The sequence below is a fragment of the Herpailurus yagouaroundi genome, unplaced genomic scaffold (assembly GCF_014898765.1).
Source record: "Herpailurus yagouaroundi ecotype Mexico unplaced genomic scaffold, PumYag 142, whole genome shotgun sequence".
Classification (NCBI taxonomy): domain Eukaryota; kingdom Metazoa; phylum Chordata; class Mammalia; order Carnivora; family Felidae; genus Herpailurus; species Herpailurus yagouaroundi.
This window is the reverse complement of record NW_024412397.1, coordinates 48,066,049-48,086,219: the sequence shown is the minus strand read 5'-3', so window position 1 is coordinate 48,086,219 and position 20,171 is coordinate 48,066,049. Positions and strand designations below refer to the sequence as shown.

Sequence of the window (20,171 nt, the reverse complement as noted above, 5' to 3'; positions counted from 1 at the left end):
GGTAGTCTTAACCTTATAATTTTGTTCTCTTTCAAAATTGGTTTAGCTATACTAGGTCCTTTACATTTCTACATAAATTTTAGAATCAGTTTGTCAATTTCTAACAAAAAACAAAAGAACACAAAAAAACCCTACTGGAATTCTTCCTGGGATTATTTTGACTCTATAAATCAATTTGGGGAGACCAGACATCTTAACAATAACAAGGATATCTGTATTTAGGAGTCTAGTTTCTCTCCATGTATCAAAATGAGAACAAAAACAAAATCTAACTCTTAATGGATTATAGATCCAAATGTAAAGTTAAAACTCGAACACTTTTGGAAGAAAACACAGGAGAAAATCTTAGCAACTATGGGCTTGGCAAAGATTTTTTTATATAGGTCATACAAAGATACACACACAGTATTATTATTATATATACTTATATATATAAGAATATATATATATCTTCAATATCAAAACTTTTGCTTTTCAAAACATAATGTTAAGAAAATGAAAGGCAAGTAAGAGACTGGGAGAAACCACTTATCTAGTAAAGGACCTGTATCTAGACTGTATAAGGAACTCATCTAACTCAGCAACAGAATGACAACCCAATTTAAAAATGGGCACAGGGGGCGTGCCTGGGTGGCTCAGTTGATTAAGCGTCTGACTCTTGACTTTGTCTCAAGTCATGACCTCACGTTTGTGGGCTCAAGCCCCACACTGGGCTCTGCACTGACAGTGTGGAGATTCTCTTTCTATGCCCCTCCATTGCTCAACTCTCTCTCAAATAAACAAACTTAAAAAAAAATAATACAAAAGGGCAAAGGACTTGAACAGACATTTCTCTAAAGATACAAATGGCCAACAAGTATATGAAAAGATGTTTAACCCCTTCAGTCATTAGAGGAATGCAAATTATTACCAGGAGGTATCACTTTAAGTAATTAATTTTTAAGTAGGCTCCCTGCTCAACCTGGGGCTTGAACTAACAACCCTGAGATCAAGAGTCACATGCTCTACTGACTGAGACAGGTGCCCTGAGATATCACTTTATACTTACTAGGATGGCTATAGATTTTTTTGTTTTTTTTTTTTAAAGAAAATAACAAGTGTTGACAAGGACGTGGAGAAAATGAAACGTGCACTCCTGTGGGGATGTAACATGGTACAGGTGCTGTGGAAAAGTTTGGTGGCACCTCAAAACGCTCAACAGACTATTGCCATGTGACCCAGGAAATTCAGTCTTAGGTATATACCCAAAAGAACTGAAACATTTTCAAACAAATACCTGTACAAAAATGTTAAAAGCAGCACTATTTACAACAGTCAAAAGCTGGAAGCAACCCAAATGTCCATAAACAAATGGATGAATACATAAAATGTGTTACATACATACAATGGAAAACTATTCAGCCATAAAAAGAACAAAGCACTGATACATGCTACAGTGTGCATGAAAATTGAAAAGTGTTATAAGTGAAAAGCTAGACACCAAAAGTTCAAATATTGTATAATTCATTTATGTGAAATGTTCAAAACAAGCAAATCCATAGGGACAAAACACAGATTAATCATTTTCAGAGGATGCAGAGTGACTGCCTAGTAAGTACAAGGTTCTCTTTTGAAGTGATGAAAATATTTTGAAAGTAGACAGAGTGATGGTTGCACAACACTGTGACTTGCTAAATGCCACTGAATTACACACTCAAAATAGATATTTTTATGTTATATAAATTCTACCTCAGTTTTTTTTAATCAAAAAAGAAGTCCCACAAACATTAATTTCCCATATGACCTGGCTATTCTACTTATTTCCAGGTATTTACCTAAATGAAATGAAACATTATGTCCACACAAAGACTTATACACAAATGCTAACAACTTTATTTACAATAGCCAAAAACTAGAAACAATCCATATGTCTGGCAACAGGTGAAAAAAAAATCCTGGTACATGGTGAAATGCAATACTACTGGCAATAAAAAGTAAAACTATTGATACAGGCAACAACATAGATGAATCTCAAAATAATTAGGCTGAGTTAAAGAAGCCAACCTCCTACACCTCCAAAAAAGTACAAACTGTATGATTCCATTTATGTAAAATTCTAGAAAATGCCTACTGATCTGTAGTGGTAGAAAGCTAATCAATAGTCTCTTGTACTGGGGTAGGTGGGAAAGTGGGAGGTATTACAAAACGCAGGAAGAAACTTCTGGAAGTAAGCATTCTTTATCTTGATTGGCATGATGGTTTCACTACTGTAAACATCCATTAAACTGAGTTACACTTTAAATATGCGTAGTACTGTGTAGAAGTTATACATCAATAAAACTGTAAAAAATGATCATATTTAGCAAGAGTAAGGGCCTAGTAAAAAGATCACTCAATACTGATAATGGGACTTAAAATAATACATTTCTTATGCGAACATATTTTCAAAGAGTATGTCTGTAAAAGAAAAATATTCACTGATGCTACTGAAAACAACGTCAGTATTAAATAGTCATGTATACTGCATTTGTGTGTTCGCCAATACCCCTAAACCAAGACCCACCAAAACCCCACCAGTGGTTGCTGGGTTCTGGTTTTTATGTTTCTCTCCATCGTCAACAGAAGATAGCTTTCTGTACACTACTGCATATCTTCCATATCTCTCATAACTTCACAATTAGAAAAATACCTTTAGATATGTCTACTCAAGAACTGATATTTGCATCAAATTTGCAAACACTGGCTTTGCATTAAACACAGAATGTTTGCAAGGTACTCTCAAACAGTGCAGAACACAGGGCTTCCGGAGGCATCCAGAATGAAAACCCCAACTGAGACTCTGTTAAGCACATCCTTGTCTCATTATGGTTGCAAAGCTTCTACCTAAAAATAGCTTACTCTTATATAACCACTCACCACAGATTTATATATTTTATGTATCCTTGAAATAAATTTCTTTTTTCAAGATGTGCCACCAGAGGTATAAACAATCATTTTTAAAAGCAGGGAAGTTTTATGGTAATCTAAACAAATCTGATTTTCAAAAGTTATTCAAAGATTCTGTAGTTGGTAGTTCTGATGAAAATAACTACAAAAAGTTATACATAGCAGAAGTAACACCTACCAAATCTCATTTTTTAAATGAATTTTTAAAATTTGCATACAATAAAGTCCATTTTAAGAGTATAGTTCAATGAATGTTCACAAATCTATACCCCATGTCACCAGCACCATTACAAAGATACAGAATATTTCTACTCCCACCCCCTGCCCCAAATTCTCCTGTGCTCCTTTACTGTCACTCTCCTGCTGTTCTCCCCACCCCCAGCAACCACCGCTCTCATCTCCATAACCATGCTTTCTTTAGGTTTGTCTGTTCTTGATTTCAAACAAATGGAGTCATGTACGACACACTCTTTTGTGTCTGGCTTCTTTCACTAAGTACAATGTTTTTCAGAATCACTCATGTTGTTGCAAGCGTAAGCAGCCTTTTTTCTGTTCCTGATGCCCATTCCACTAGACAGCTATACCCTGATTTCCAACTCTTACTTTTCTAATGCCTTTAGTTCGGTCTATGTGGGAACAGTGTTAAGTCCAGAAAGACAGTAACTTTAACTTTGTTATTACAGAATTTTGATATTTCATTGTTTTAACAAGTGTTTTGCAGTTCTTAACCTGGGGGGGGGGGGGAGACTAAAATATGCCAGGATCACAATTCAGTAGGTTCTAATTCCATCTGAAGAAAGCATTTTAATTAAAGCAGTGCTTCCCAAGTTTTGCAAGTCATGGCACAAACAGAATACAATCTTTGTATGGCAAACAGAAGAGATCAGCCACCTGGTTTGGGGGTCTGCCCATTCTAAGTGGAAAGGATTATTCATCTGAAGCTCACTACTTGGAGAGCTCTGTTAAGATATAGTTAAAGAGGGGCATCTGGGTGGCTCAGTCGGTTAAGCGTCCAACTCTTGGTCTTGGCTCAGGTCGTGATCTCACGGTTTGTGAGCTGAAGCCCTGTGTCAGGTTCTGTGCTGAGAGCCTGCTTGGGATTCTGTCTCTCCCTCTCTCTCTCTGCCCCTCCCCTGCGTGCACTCTCTCTCAAAATAAGTAAATAAACTTAAAAAAAAAAAAGATACAGTTAAAGGACAAGTATTCTTATTTTAAAAACCTATATTGGATTTTATAGAAAAAATCTTCTGCACACATAAAACCGTATGTAAAATATTGATTAAACAACCAAAGTAATGTGAAAATCCTTAGAGTCTTAAAACAGTGAATGTGGCTTATTTTCCCTTGAGTGCAGCACTTAAATTATTTTTGTCTTCAAAATTTTTAAAAATTGACCCATGACTGAACTGGTGGCCACATGGCCCTTCCAAGCCCAGTACAATACAACTTCTTTTTTATTGAATTTAGATTCAAATGAGTTAACATATAGCGTAGTGTTGGTGTCAGGAGTAGAACCCAGTGATTCATCACTTACCTACAACAGCCAGTGCTCATCCCCACAAGGGCCCTCCTTAATGGCCGTCACCCATTATGATACAACTACTAATCAAAGGGGAGTCATTATGCTTCTCATGCAATAAATACTCATCACCACCTACACCATGCCAGGCATGCCAAGCTTCAGAGGATCAGCAACGAACAATATAGACCAAACTCCCTGCACTCAGAGAACTTATAGTCTACTGGGAGGAAACAGCTAGAAATGTCTGTTAGATGGTGGAAAACATTGAAAGCAAAAATAAAGCTGGGAAGGGGGAAGCCAGTCCTGGGAGACACGATGGCCAGAGAACTCAGTGATCAGGTGCCACTGAGTTAAAGGCTGTCAAAGCTGAGGGAGAGAACCAGGCAAGGACCTGGGAGAAGTGTGTTCCAGGAAAGGGAAGAGTGAACGTTCTGAGGGGGAAAAGGCTCCCAGTCTGCGGGACAGAAGGAGGCCACTGTCCTCAGAACAAAGCTGGGGTTGTGGAGTGAAGCACATGAGAGGCCATGAGGTAGGGGAGCAGGGCCCTTCCCATGGGACTTTGCGGGACACAGTAGCAATCAAGACTCTTCCTCCAGCAGAATGGAAAGCCAATGCGAAGTGCCATGCTCTGCACTCAAACTTCATGTGGAACACTGGCTTCACTTCTGGAGGACGCATTTTTAGAAAAAACCTGAGAGAGATCATTGCAGAGTAAGAAAACGATCTGGAAAGCCCGACATTGTAGTAACAGTTGAAGGAACCTGTGGATGTTTGTAGAATTTACTAGTTGCTCCAAATAGCTGAGGTATTGTCCCAGGAGAGGAAACATTAAGTTTTTGTGATGTTGCAGAGCACAGACGTGAATTAAAAGAAAAATGGAAAAAGCTTCACCTTAATGTAAGGTTGAACCTTCTTTTACTTTTAGCTTTACCACAGGGGAATGGGTGGTCGTAAGGAAAAAACTCCCGTATAATAGTAGTATCAGCAGGAAGAGGAGGAGCCAACATCTAGGTATGTTTACCATATGTCAGGTGTTATGATAAATACCTGGCATACTATTTCATATAATCCTCCCACAATCCTGTGAGGTAGCTATTATTAATGATGAAGAAACTCAAGCTTATTGAGATTACATGACCTGCCTGAGATCAGCCAACTGTTAAGTGACAGAGCTGGTATTCAAACCCAGGTCTGTGGGACTCGGGCTCCAAGCCTGGAAGTATTGGAGTACACTGCCTGTATATCCACTGATGGCAGTTTCACAAGCGCATAAAATGACTATCTAGCTAAAGAGAGGATTCTTGCAAATGGAGGAAAATTCGAGGACCTCTAAGATCCTTTTCATGGCTTTGTGGTTACATTTTCCCCAATTTTCTCCCTAGTTTTTAAAATTTTATTTTGACTTCAAGATTTACAGAAAGTTTGTGCTCCTAAATATGGCTAAAGATCAAATAATTTCATTACAGAATATGTTAAATTCCCTGTTCAATTCTAATGCCCAGGTTAATTACTTTCTAGCTTTGATATTTTATTAGTTCCCATGTACAAATGAAGATAGGCTTGACTTTTCTCAAGTATATCAATTTCCTGGTTTCATATTTTATATCTGTGGTGATTCAAATATATCTCTCCATCTTCCTCTGCTAACTCGGTAGACAAGATAAAATTCTTCTCAATTAAGCAATGACCCTTCAAAATACAACAGCAAGGCAACATCTGGTATCTAGAATACAGAAAGATAGTGAAAATAAAGGTAGAATATGGATATTTAGCCCTACACCTAGTCTTAAATCCATGGAAACCCTGAGAATTACCCATGCTTTGTGCAGCTGCATTTTCACTAACGAGGGAAAGGAGGGAAAAGAGCAAACCAGGGAGACTTGGGGCTATGTGCCCTCCACTACACTTCGACAGGGCAACTTCTGGTTTTGAAAATAAAGGAAAATCATGGCCTTGCACGGCTAGTATGGGGCAATGTAAGAAGAGACCGTCTGTCAACCCTGAGGTTGACATTTGGATAAAAAAGTGATTAACTCTACTTATTAAAAAATGTTTTCCACATTTCACACCCATTAGGATGGCTACCATAACAAAACAATGGCAAGAGAAAATAACAAGTGCTGGATAGGATATAGAAAAATTAATATACTTATGCACTGCTGGTAGGAATGTTAAATGGGGTAGCCACTATGAAAAACACTATGGCAAGTCCTCCAAAAAAGGGAACTAGCATAGGGTCCAGGAATTCCTCTTCTGAGTACATAACCAAAAGCATTGAAAGTAGACACAGAAAAAGATATTTGTACGCTCATGTTCACAGCAGCACTGTTCGTTCACACAGACAAAAGGTGGAATCAACACAAATGTAACATCGATGGATGAACGACTAAGGAAAATGTGTGTATGCTTACAATGGAATACTATTCAGCCTTAAAGAGGAAGAAATTTCTGACACCTGCTACAACATGGATGAACCCTGAAGGCATTATGCTGAGTGAGATAAACCAGGCACAAAAGGACAGATACTGAGTGATTCTACTTATAGGAGGTTCCTAAAGTCATCAAATTCAGGGAGACAGCAGGTAGAATGACAGCTGCCAAGGGCTGGGGGACGAAGGGAATGGGGAATTATTGTTTAACGGGTTTAGAGTTTCAGTTTAGATGAAACTAAGAGATGCAAAGAGTTCTGGAGATGGATGGTGGTAATGGTTGCACAACACTGTGAATGTACCTAATGTGACTGAACTATGCACTTATAAATGGTAAAGAGAATAAACTCTATGCTCGTTGTATTTTACCACAAATAAAAATCATAAGAAAAGCCTCCAATTGTAACATTTGCCATATATTTTAACTTGGGTACTTGAAATTATCTATTACCAAGTCAATACCCAAGTGCATACATTGTTGACATAAAATAAAACCATAGTATAAAGTACAAATCTATTTCTAACATTGTAACAACTATTTACTTAGTATTTACTGCTTGCAGAAAAAAAACTAAAATACAATCATCATACATGAATGCACTCTGAGGCATAACCACATTCAACCACATTCATAATTCACAAGAGAACGTTGTAATCCAGGGATTTCCAACCTGGGAGGCTATGAAAATATTGAATTTCTGATGGTATTAGGAGTGATGGAGCCCACAGGGGCGCCTAGGTGGCTCAGTCGGTTAAGCAACCAACTTTGGCTCAGGTCACGATCTCACAGTTCGTGAGTTTGAGCCCAGCATCGGGCTCTGTGCTGACACAGCTCAGAGCCTGGAACCTGCTTTAGATTCGGTGTCTCCCTCTCTCTCTGCTCCTCCCCTGCTCACGTTCTGTCTCTCTCTCTCTCTCTCTCTCTCTCAAAAATAAACATTAAAAAATTAAAAAGAAAAAAAAAAAAGTGATGGAGCCCACCAAGATACTGTGGACAAACCACAAATCTGGCTCTGAATTCTCTTAAGGCCAAAACAGAAAGAGAAATACAATTATGCCCTTTTAATTGTCCACAAGGAAAAAAATACATATCAATTCTTTAGGGAAAACAAACTCCCTCTTTGCCCTTAGCTCTAATTTCTTTTTCAGGGTAATGTATAGGGGAATGAGAGTATTCAAGGGCAGAATAATAATTTCATTAAAGCTAATCTTTTTTTTCAGGGGCGCCTGGGTGGCTCAGTCGGTTCAGTGTCCAACTTCGGCTCATGTCATAATCTCATGGTTTGTGAGTCTGAGCCCTCCGTATGGCTCTATGCTAACAGCTCAGAGCTGGGAGCTTACTTCCGATACTCTGTCTCCCTCTCTCTCTCTGCTCCTACCCCACTCATGCTCTGCGTCTCCCATAAATGGACAAACATTTAAAAAAATTTTTTTCTTTTGAAATGCCCCTCAACAGAAATTGAGGATATAATTCCAATTTACAGGTTAGCAAGGGCTATTTTTCAGAAAATCAAGAAAATACATCCCAGGATGCAGTATTCTGATATATTTATCCTAAAATTAGACTATCTAGAGAAAGGGATGAATTCTGTTATCTTCTAAAAATGTGACCTCTATCAAGCAATATTTTCACAAAAAGAGGGACAGCATTTTCTGTGGAGAGCCTGGAATACAGGTATTCTGTGCAAACTCTGAAGACACTGCAATATTCTTGGCCATTTGTTTGTTTCTAAAGTTGGTATCCTTTTGTCAAACTAAGAAATTAGCTAATAGATGGCCGCATAAGCTTTGAAACAAGATAGACTATCTTCTCTAATGGATAAATTTTCTAACTGAAGCTGAGTGTGATACAGTGGGGTTGTTCTTTCAGCACTAAATTTGGAGGCTGAATACTGGGTTTAGCTCTGAACGTGGCCCCCACCTCTCTACATAGACTTGGGAAAGTGGCTGTTCCTCTCTGCAGGCCTTCCTTTCCTCATCTGTCAAAGGTTAACAGATCATTGTATCAACCATTTGGAACTGTGTTTTGTGAAGGTGCCTTAGCGGACAGAAAGGTGGTTGCATTTGCCCTATGCCCCAGGGAAATCTTTTGAGGATCACCAGACTAGATGCTTTACAGTCTAAGAGTGATTCTACGACCTTGGGATTTTAAGCAACTAATCCAGAACACAAACTAACATAACAAAAATAAATGAGGAAAATATTCACAATTAAGTCCTTTCTATCACAAGTAAGAAATTTTACTAAGGAGAACTATATTCACAAACTTAATTTTTAATTCAGTTGTTTAGAATGTGTGAAACAACAAAATCTCCCTCATATAAACACTGTAAGTAAAGTTTATTTCTCAAGTAAACTCAAAAAGGCAGTATCCTAAGTGTAGCAAATAATAAATAGGTAATGATGCAGCTACAGAATAGTTTCCAGCTACCAGGTGTAACGACATGTCCATGTCTCTAGTTCCCATGTACCAGAGGACAGATGCCCCTCCCCTGAATCTCAACCACTGAGCACAACTTCCTTGCTTCCTGTCATTCCCGTGACACCTACGGCTTCCCATCAGGGTTTCTTTGATCCAACACCCCAAGCCACAAACCACTTCTCTGTTCCTGAATTGAGCATGAAATCCTTTCAAGGCATTTTTCTGAAAATAAAGCATGGGAAGACTGTCTCTTGTAAAACCGTTGGGTTTAGCCTTTCATCATTTGAGTCTCACAGCAACTCCTGAAGTAGAGAGAAGGCGTCTGTTTTAATAATTCTGTGTTACATGAGAGGAATAGGAGACCTAAGAATGAGCCGCCCAGAGTCACATGGCAAGACCACGGTCACTAATACTGGAGCCTGCAGCTCAGGACTCCAAATAAGAGCAAGTCCATATTGTCCCATCTGTGCTTTCTTCTTGGGCCTTGCCCAAAGTCTCCCTGACTTTGTTGTCATCAGTTGGATGGACTGAATGAGCAGTAACAAAGATTGTGCAGTAAATAAGGGTGAACCTGTGAGCATCCAAAGAAAATTAGACACAGGTTATCTGCTTTTTCCTCTTTGGTGCTGGAGCCAAGTTTCTGCAGAGAAGGAAAGAACAAGATGGCATATGTAGAACGGACAATGGAAAAATCCTCCAAGGATGGGGGTGGGGGGAGGAGCAGGTAGAAAATTGGAAAGACAGTGAGAAACAGGTGAAGACAAGGGAATGATGATCATTCCTCCACCATGCAGACTGTCAAGAGGTAGAAAAGAAGTTGTCAGGGTGAAAGAAAGAGGAAGAAGATGAGAAGCAAGTCGGTAAAGGAAACAGAAATACCAACCAATGACAACAAGAAGAGTGAGGTAAGAGAAAAAAAAATTGGAAGTAGTTAAAACCTTTGCAAAAGTATTATGTGTTTTAAGTATTAGAAGGGCAGCACTCTACACATATTAGCAGTTCTTAGTCTAGAAAGATGAAGTCTCAGGAAATACATGATTAAGTCTATAAAATAAAGTAATGGATAAAAACCAGCAGAAATATATTAAGTTACAAAATACTACAATTATGAAACCTACAACTTGAAATCTGGAAAAGAACAAATTTTGAACAAATTATGTCCTTCCAAGAGACAGAGGATAACAAATGTATAGAGCCTAGGGAAATAAACTCAAAAAAAAGTGATGGAGATAACTAAAAAAATTAATTTTAAACAAAAAAGATGGCAACAAATAACAAGCTAAAGAGAGTTCTTTGAAAAATAATCAAATAAACAAAGCGTTAATGAGACTGATACTAAAGAGATATTAATTGGAAATATCCAAATGAATATTAGGAAAAAAATGGAAAACATTAGGAAAAAATATTTAATTACAGATTCAAAATAAGTTAAAAAAAATAGTAAGACTATTATGAAAAACCTTATAACAATAAATTTCAACACTTAAATGGAAAGGATAAATTCCTAGAAATAGAGAACTTGCCAAAATTGACCCCAAAAGAAACAGAAAACTAAAATAGTCCTATAGCCATTAAATATGTCTAATTACTAGTTTAAAAATCCCACAAAAATAGCTTTATAAGAAGGAACAGACCACTTCAATTACATATAAGCTCTTTCAGGGAACAGCAAAAGAGAGAATACTCCCAAACTCATTTTATGAAGCCAGTATAATAACCTGGATACCAAGCCCTGATGAGGACAGAACCAAAAAAAAGAAAAAAAAAAAAAGAAAGAAAGAAAAAAAAATTACCAACCAACCTCATTCATAAATAGATACTAAAATCCAAAAGAAACTAAATCGAGGAGAATGTTAAAGATAATACATAATGACCAAATTAGGTTTATTCCAATTACACAAAGGTGGCATATCATCAGAAAAAGTCTAAAAACATTAATTTGAAAAAATATAATTTGCCACCTTAATAAATTAAAGAAAAACCTTATGATGCTCTTATTAAATGCAGAAAGAATCTGATAAAATCCAATACCCTTTAGTGTTTAAAAAAACCTCAACAAGAATTAAAAAGAACTTCAATAATCTGAGAAATGAGAGATTTTTATTAAATATCACTCTTAATAGTGAATTATTAGAAATATGCCCCTTTTTAAAAATCAGGGATGAACACCGTTTCCCACCATCTCAGCTTCCATCCAGTACTGTCCTGAAGGCCCTCTCCAGTACATTAGGAAGATGAAAAATAAATGAGATTTAAGAATTGAAAGAAAGGAACAAAATTGTATTAATTATTCTACAATTATGATTGTCTACAGAAAATCAGTCTGTCTTCATTATTTCTACTTTCTTGCTTCCCATTTACTCTGCAGCTCATTGCAATACACCTTCTTCCTATGCCATGCTTCTAGAACTTCCCCCATCAGTTGTTACCTCAACTCGTTGACCCAACTGTCCCATTGGCCTCCCTTGTTCTGGACTTTACCTGCCTCTCTGGCTGATTTTGCTCACTGTTCTCCACTGGCTCCTTTTTTCCCTTTTTGTCTTTTAATATAAGTATTCAATCCTTTGACTTCAAACTCTTTCAAGCTGGATGTCTCCGAGGTGACATTATTTACTCCTTCAGCCTCAAGCTCCATGTTTATTCAGGTGACTTCCAATACTAACGATTCACAAATTTTTATTGAATGAGTAAGGATGCCCTTCTTGGACGTCACCATGTCCAAAGGTGAACTCACCCTCCACCTACTCCCTTTATTGCCTCCTTCAGTAATTTATTCGCCATAAGCCTGCGAACTGTCTAGGATTCCATCTTCTCCTCCATTCCGCATATTCAACTATTATTGGCTCCTATTAGGTTATTTCTGAGTCTCTCTTGGCTTTGTACCTTGCTTTCCTTTTCAGCAGTCACCAACTTAGTTCAGACTCTGATTATCTCTCTCTTGAATTCCTGCACCTGGTCACCCTGTTTTCAGGCCTTCCTCTAATCCTTTCCGTAAGGAGCAAATCTGATTAAATCTCTCCCCTCTTCAAAATCTTTCAGTGATTCTAATTCCCAAGATAATGTTCAAACTCTTTAGGCATATTTAATAAAACCTTTCAAGAAGACCCTGCTTCTATTCATCTAGCTTTGACTGGTGTAGCAAGTTATCTGACAAGGTAAACACTGTGTAAATACTTACCGAATTAAGCACAAAAAATTACATAAAGTAATAGATATCAAATCAATGGTGGACCATTATAAAAATGTATGGGGGTTATATCCTTACTACTCTTAAGTTAAAATGAGAGGAAAATTGTATCTACCTGTAACTCATTCAAAATTCATTAGACAGAATATAATCTGGTACTGCACTCTCTAGCAGGAATTCAAGACAAATACAATTGCATGCAGGTTACAGACTTGGTATCCTTGTGATACAAAAACTTACCAGGAAAAGATCCTGGGTCATACCAAGCATGACAAGGCTAATCACACATATACACCCTCCCTGCGCCGCCCCCCCCCCGCCCCCAGCCTCATACTGCTTAATTAAAACCTTATGTATTTTTGTTCAAATACTTTACAAATTATCAAAATGAAAACCTGCTTCATTTTACATAAACTTCCTATTTATTTAACTTCTGTCCTAGTTGCTTCCAAAATTAATTTGAAATCTATTTCCTGATTATACACAGAAGCTAAAAATTTAGGAATAATGCTGAATAATGTGGACCAAGTAAAAAATCTAAATTTCTGCTTGGAATTAAAAATTCTTAAAATCCTCACAGAGCTGATAAACACAATTATATGTTTGAATACTAAGATACTAATAAGTTTCTAAAAGCTTCTTAGAATATAAATGGAAAATGTCATAAACTGTACATAAAGCTTAAGACATGGTATTACATAACTATTTTTATCAATTATTTTACATACAGTATTCTAAATGTGCTTGACTGTATTTATATACTACCCTGTAGTATGTGCATCTGCTGTTAAATATGGAAAATCTAACACCTTTTTCATTTCCCTCATTCTGCAAGGTGTACAACGGAGGGTAGAGAGATTATGTGGGTCACTTTCGGCCTCAATGAAATTCCCTAAAATGAGCCTTTAAAGAGGTTCTAAAGAGGGGAGACTAGAGTCTGGCAATCATAGTCACAGTGACACAAATTCTTTTAAGATCCCAGTCTAGTAAAAGTAGTACTGGGACAAAGGCTGAAATAGCTCTCTGGTCATCAGGCTCAGATTAAATATCTACTCAATCAAAATTGAGCTAATTTACCAAAGTCATCAACTTCACTGCTGAAGTCAAACATGATTTGGACCAGAGATGAACTTCGGTGTGTCCTCAAACAGAAAAAAAAAAAAATTTTTTTTATACTTAGATCCCCATATTCTAGCCTACACATTCCTCCACCAACACACATTTCAAGCATTTTTCTCTTTTGAAAAAGATTCCTAAGTTACCCTATGTCTCTAAAACAAAATGCCTTCAGTCTGCCTTTGAATCTAATTAAAATTAAGAAACTTTTAATACCTTTAATAACTCTCAAAAGCTGGACTAAGCTCTTCCCTGGTATCTTCCCTTTCTTACTAGCCTCCCTCCAAATCCAGAAAAAACCAGCACAACAGAAAACACAAAACAACTAGCCACATGTTCTGAATGCTGGGGAACGTGATTCTCCACTGGTTTAGGCTACAAAGAAAGCCTATGAGTAATCAAAAATCCTTAATCAAAACAAAGTTAAAAGCTACCTCCCTTCCCGCTCCCCAGCCCCAGTATAATTTCTCCTTTTCTCTTTAATCCACTCAAGTGTTTCCTTGGAATTTTAGCGGCCTCCAAACAGCGGATGGTAAGTTCATCTCAATGTCAGCCAGGGCAGAGACATGCAAAAAATCACTAACTTGGAAGGTTATTTAGGACAATAATGTCTTTCACTGCCTTACTCCTCCCACTCGGGCCCCACTTGACCTACTACCAATATTTAGCTGGGAGAAAAAAAAAAAAATCTGTCCACAGGCTTTCCCCCCAGCAGCTCCTCCTGTGGGAACCCGACGCACACCCGGAGCCGGCAGGAAGACCCTGGCCAGGCAGGGACATCAAGGTCTCCCGGCTTCGCGCACCCCTCCCCACTCGCCCGCTGCTGCACTCCGCTCCCCGCACAGGCGTCCAACTATTCTTGGATCTACTCACATCCCTAGATCTCGTCTGGCCGCCCTCCCCCCTTCCTCCCCTGGTGTCCTCTGTCGCCCCGAGGCTGACCTAGCAAAGCCCCCGGCGGGCGCACACACTCACCCACCTGGGCCGGATCTGGGGATCCCCGGCAGCGCGCTCCACCCTTCACTCCTCGGCCAGCTCCAGCACAAATGCGCCGGCCTGTCCCTCCGCCTCCCCTCCAGCCCAGCCCAGGGCGGCACCGCAAGGTCTCTCTAAGTCACCTTTGCTCGGCCCGCCCCCGGCTCCAGCGAGGTCAAGCAGAGGCGCGGCCCGCCCGCCAGCGGCCCAGGACTCCGGTGCCGGGCCGCCAGAGGTCCGTGCAGCGCCCTTCGGCCGCAGAGCCAGAGCCGCCCTCCCCTCCAGGGCTCGCCGGGGAGAGTGCGAGCAGCGCGGGGAACGGCCTGCGGCAGGCAGCTCCGCGCTGCCGCTGTCGTCGTCCAGTCCCTCCTCCCGAGGCCCCCCTCCCGCGTGGCCCGCTCCGCGGAGGCGCAGGTAGGGACGTGCCCCGGCCGGCGAGAGCCTACACACAGCCCCCGAGAGCGAGCAGGCGGACTGCGCGCCCCGCAATTCTCGGGGAAGGAAGTAAGGAAACTGCTACTCGTGCTCTGCGTGCATCCCGCGGAGGCTCCTGCGAGGTCCTAGAGCGGGCTGTGTGCTCAAGCCCTCTCCTGGCGACGCCTGCCCTGACAACTTCTAAATGGCCAGCCCGCCCCTGGGGAAAAGCAGAGGAATCCTCTTTGGACTCTTGCACCTCAAAGGTAACCGACTCTTACTCTGGCTTACACTTTAGCGCGAGGGTTTCTGATTCCAAAACAAACACTAGTCCTCTTGTCCTTTATTTTTTTAATGCACGTTCTAGGCTACCATTTGGGCAATGAGGAAAACAATGGTATTAATTCTACTAATGTGAAACCTAGATGGTTTCTTATTCCGACTAGGCTTGAAGGGTAGACCAAGACGCCCAAGGACAGTAAAACCACGTAAATAATACACTCAAGTGGGGTGTTCAGGCTAAGGAAATTTCTGTGAGGCTCGGGTGGGGGTGGGATACACATAACTTTCAGTTCCAACGGTTTTAAACAATACAAATCTGTCCTCAAACTTTAGGGAGCAGAGTAATAACTGAACCAAACTGAGTATTTCTTTAACAAGATCACGGGGGACTTTAAGTTCGCTGTCCCAACAGTGGTGGCTGTAACTGTGCTACAGATATAAAATGCGTAAAAGATGATGCAACAGTACACTAGAAAATTTGGAATTTATGTCAATGAGGTTTCATAGTGTCTTTGAAAAGTCCGTTTGTTTTTTTCTTTTTCCCCCATTCTAAACTAAATGGTATTGTGAAATGTCACATTAGGCACTAAAAGCGGCTGCTACACAATCTTCCTCCCTGGACTCTAAAAATCAGAGAATTCAGTTTACAAAAGTGGTACTAGGCAGCAAAGACAACAAAATGTTTTAGAGGGCAATTTACAGAGCACCTAAACTGTGTCAGGCACTGTACTGAGGAGCTTCACATAAAGTAACTCATTTGTATTCTCATTTTCAGATTTGGAAATGGAATTTCCAAACATATCTTAATTTGCTCAAGGTCAAGATATAGATCCCAATTGGTCTGCTCTTTTTACTCTTGCCTTTGTACATTTCATTATACATTCATTCACATATTTATTAACTGTCTACTACATGCCAAGTACTTATGCTAGACACAGATGCTACAAAAATACCTAAGATACAGTTGCTTCCTTAAGGGGCTCTTTAGAAATACAGAATCAGACAGGTAAATATATAATGATACAATGTGATAAGTGCTCCAACAGCAAGGACTCCCAGAACAGGAGGGATATCTAAGCCAGTTTTGAAGGGTGGAACCTGGGATGAGGCAATGGTCACAGTCATCTGACAGCACAATCCTTAGAACTCTATCCCCACAGAGTGGCGACAGGGAATCTGTTGGGTGGGGGGAGAGGGGGTACAGGGAGACAGGCAACTGAGAGATAGGAAGGAAAAACAAGTGACTTTAAGGGGTGAGAGGAGGAGGAGGAAGAAGGATGAACACAGGACAGCTTCCATGATTGTGGCTTGGGATCCGGAATAGGTGTAATTCTGCTTTAGACACACTGGTATGAAATGCCTGTGATAGAATCATATGTAAATGTTTAAAAGTCAGCTGGATATACTGGTTCATAGCTCAGCTTAGGAGAGATCTACTGTGGAGATATCGGAGTCGTCATGGATTTCTGTTTGAAGGAATGGCTAAGATCATCCACGGAGAATGCCAAGTGAAAAGACCACTGAAAGAAACCAGGGGACAATAACATTCAAGGCACAGGCAGACGAAAAGATGCTTCAGAAGAAAACTGAGGAGAAGCTGCTCTAAAGGAAAGAGAAGACAGAAGAGGTAGGCACCACAGCAATCACTGAGAAGAATCCCCAAAACAAGTAGCAGTCAAACGCCAGATCCATCACAGGACAAGCAAGGTAATTTAAGGGTATCCTCTGACTTAGCAGTAAGGAGATGGCAAGAATGGTTTCAGTGGGCTAGTTGAAGAATAAAGAAGTAGAAACAAAGTATCACATTTTCTAAAATAGAATTGGAAAGGCGTGTAGGGAGACCAGCTATAAGGGAGTAGAGAATGCAAAAGAAGAGAGGAGCTGTTTCTGAAGCAGGATGGAAGGAGACAGATGCCAAGGAAAGGAAAGAAAAAAGAGACTGGGGGAGGGAGTGGCAGGGAACTGACAGCATAGACAGCCGCTGCCTCATGTTTAACAAAGAATTTTGCTCAGAGCAGAGGGAGAGGAGGAAAGTGAAGACAAGAGAGAGGTGAAAGCCTGAAAAGTACAAACATTAAGAAATGACTGAAGGACTTTGAGCAGTCCAGGAAACTGATGAAGAGGAGACCTTGACTTTATAAAGCTCTAAGCCCACAGGAGGGCATGGTTTCTCTCCAAAGATTATCAGCATCTCATCCAAAGTAGCAATACCTTCCAGTTGGTTCCAATAGAAGGTCCAAATCTCTCCATTACACCACAAACTGAGTATCACTATCCTAATCATACATCTGGATTCTAGCTCTTTAGCAGTCAACTCAGGAGACTTACCATGGGACCACAGAATATTTTATAAGTGAGCTTAAGCTAGTTTTAAATAGGCAAGTTCCTACCTTGGAAAACCTGGTTTGACTAATATCAAAGGGAGCTCCATAATACACAGAACAAGAAGGAGACCAACGACAGCACTGTGTGACATTTTAGCCACTTGTGATACCACTCTCTGGGTAAGGAAAACTATAGAAACAATAACTCATGAAGCCAATTTCTAGCCTTCTGTTTTTTGTTTGTTTTTTTTCCCCCACATAGGATCTACATTTAACATGTGGCTTGACCTCATGGCCCTGAGATTAACAGTTGCATGTTCTACCAACTGAGCCAGCCAGGTGCCCTTTTAAAAAAAATTTTTTTTTTCAATGTTTATTTATTTTTGGGACAGAGAGAGACAGAGCATGAACGGGGGAGGGGCAGAGAGAGAGGGAGACACAGAATCGGAAACAGGCTCCAGGCTCTGAGCCATCAGCCCAGAGCCTGACGCGGGGCTCAAACTCCCGGACTGCGAGATCGTGACCCGGCTGAAGCCGGACGCTTAACCGACTGCGCCACCCAGGCGCCCCATGGTGCCCTTTTAAATAGAACTCTCAAACAAGGCTAAAGACAGTTGTGGCATTCACATTCTCCAATGTCTCCCCCAAGAATATCACCCCAAGAACACCTAATAAATTTCCCTTTAGTAAATCAAACTCAAACTTTACAGCTTACTTTATATATTGCAGTTTTTTCCAAAAACACAAGTTGTGTTATTTACAAGTAAAATATGCGTATATAATGCACCTCATTTAATGTAGAGGTCGTATGGAAACCTTGAATATCTGGGTCATATCAGAGCATCCCCAAATAAGCAAAGAACACTCACATACCACAGAAATAGAAAGACCCAAATCCAGGCATTAAGGACTGTTCTCATTATAAACCCCTCAATTTCTCCATACAGAGCCAGCTTGTTCTTACTGTGAACATAATTTTACCGAGTTTGGTCATCTGGTTTTCTTTTTAATAAACAGAACATTAGAAAGAGTAAGGCAGAAGGGATCAGTATTCTGTTACAGACAGGCACACAGTTGATCTAAAACTCAAGAGAAAAAAAATTTTAAACCCATAAAGAGCAAAACTAAATTCAAGGGCATTAGCAGGACTGGGCCATTTTGTCAAATTACAGAGTCCTATAAACATTATCCCCTGAAGGCATCTCTGCATTAAGATACAGAGTAATTATGAACATACAAAAGGACAGCCCAGAAAAGATAAAATTAAGTACTAAAAATTTAGCATAAGATGTAAATGGGTAATATTTAGAATAACTGTCATCAAAGAGAGTAGAATAAAAACAAGTTTTGCTGCTGCGGAGGCTGGGATCACTTCAATCGATTGGATCCCCATTATGTGCCAGGTACTGTACAAGGGGTTTTGCCAATATGATTACATTTACCTTTCAAAACATTCTTTTGTGATTGGTCATCACTTTAAAAAGGAAATTGTATATGAAAACTGAGGCAAACAGATTAAATAGCGGAGCATGATTAGACCCAGGTCTCTGTGAGTTCAAAGCTTTTTAATAAAATTTCCAGATACAGAAATGTAACTTACAATTCCAGATAAATAAGGCATTACTATACCTAAATATTCTGCTCTGACCTCCATTATACTATTAAATTCTTTTTTTTTTTTAATTTTTTTTTCAACGTTTATTTATTTTTGGGGGACAGAGAGAAACAGAGCATGAACGGAGGAGGGGCAGAGAGAGAGGGAGACACAGAATTGGAAACAGGCTCCAGGCTCTGAGCCATCAGCCCAGAGCCCGACGCGGGGCTCGAACTCACAGACTGCGAGATCGTGACCTGGCTGAAGTCGGACGCTTAACCGACTGCGCCACCCAGGCGCCCCTACTATTAAATTCTTATATTAGTTCTTAGCCATTTGAAAAGCTAACTTTGATGATGTCATTTATCTTTTAATTATTTGGGGGGCCTTTTCATGATCTATAATCATATTTCTCACAAGGAAATCCATAAATACTACTGAGAACCTCAGAGTTGATATCTCATAGCATTAAGAGATGCTTAGGAAGATGCCACTTCCTAAATGAGTCCTATGCTGTATATACATATTATTCATCTATATACATTTGATACCCACACCTGATACTGAGGTGTTCACATATTTTCATTGTACAGAAACTAGCCTACAGTTGGTTAGGAAAAAGACAGATTTTTAAAAGGCCCATAAGACTTTCAGACCAGTGCTGTTAATACTCACTTACTATATGGTCTCCCTTATTGTAAGATGAAAATATCAAGGTTCAAAGAACTTAAGTAGCTCTTTGTCACTTGAATAATAAGGATGGAAAGAACACAATCATTCCACAAATACTCAAATTTTCTTTAGACAATACCACCTTCTCCCAAAATGAGTTAAATCCAAAGTTAAAGACACAAAAGCTCCAAAATGCCATCAGAGAAAAGGGGTCACGAGTGTTAGATAGCATCCTACAATAATAACTGCTGATTTGTACTCAGGGCTTACTATGTGTCAGGAACTATGCTCAGCATTTTGCTTACATTA

The 20,171-nt window shown here is 39.6% G+C and overlaps 1 protein-coding gene and 1 long non-coding RNA gene across 6 annotated transcripts in view; one reads left to right on the top strand and one right to left on the bottom strand.

Moving 5' to 3' along the window:
• The window catches only part of OSBPL1A (oxysterol binding protein like 1A), a 248,714-nt gene that overhangs the window by 118,423 nt on the left and 110,120 nt on the right, over nucleotides 1–20,171 (bottom strand). The window contains exon 1 of one of the 5 annotated variants that reach the window (XM_040479206.1): nucleotides 14,720–14,963. The exons of 2 other annotated variants lie outside the window; for them this stretch is intronic. The gene's annotated coding sequence lies outside the window, so the exon portion shown is untranslated. Of the gene's footprint in view, nucleotides 1–14,576; nucleotides 14,964–20,171 lie in introns of those variants that run through there. 2 more of the 5 variants (XM_040479207.1, XM_040479208.1) reach the window with 2 other exon arrangements.
• LOC121033080 (uncharacterized) lies at nucleotides 14,993–17,814 on the top strand. The gene is made up of 2 exons (XR_005791688.1): nucleotides 14,993–15,256; nucleotides 16,749–17,814. It is a non-coding gene; the product is annotated as an uncharacterized LOC121033080 (long non-coding RNA).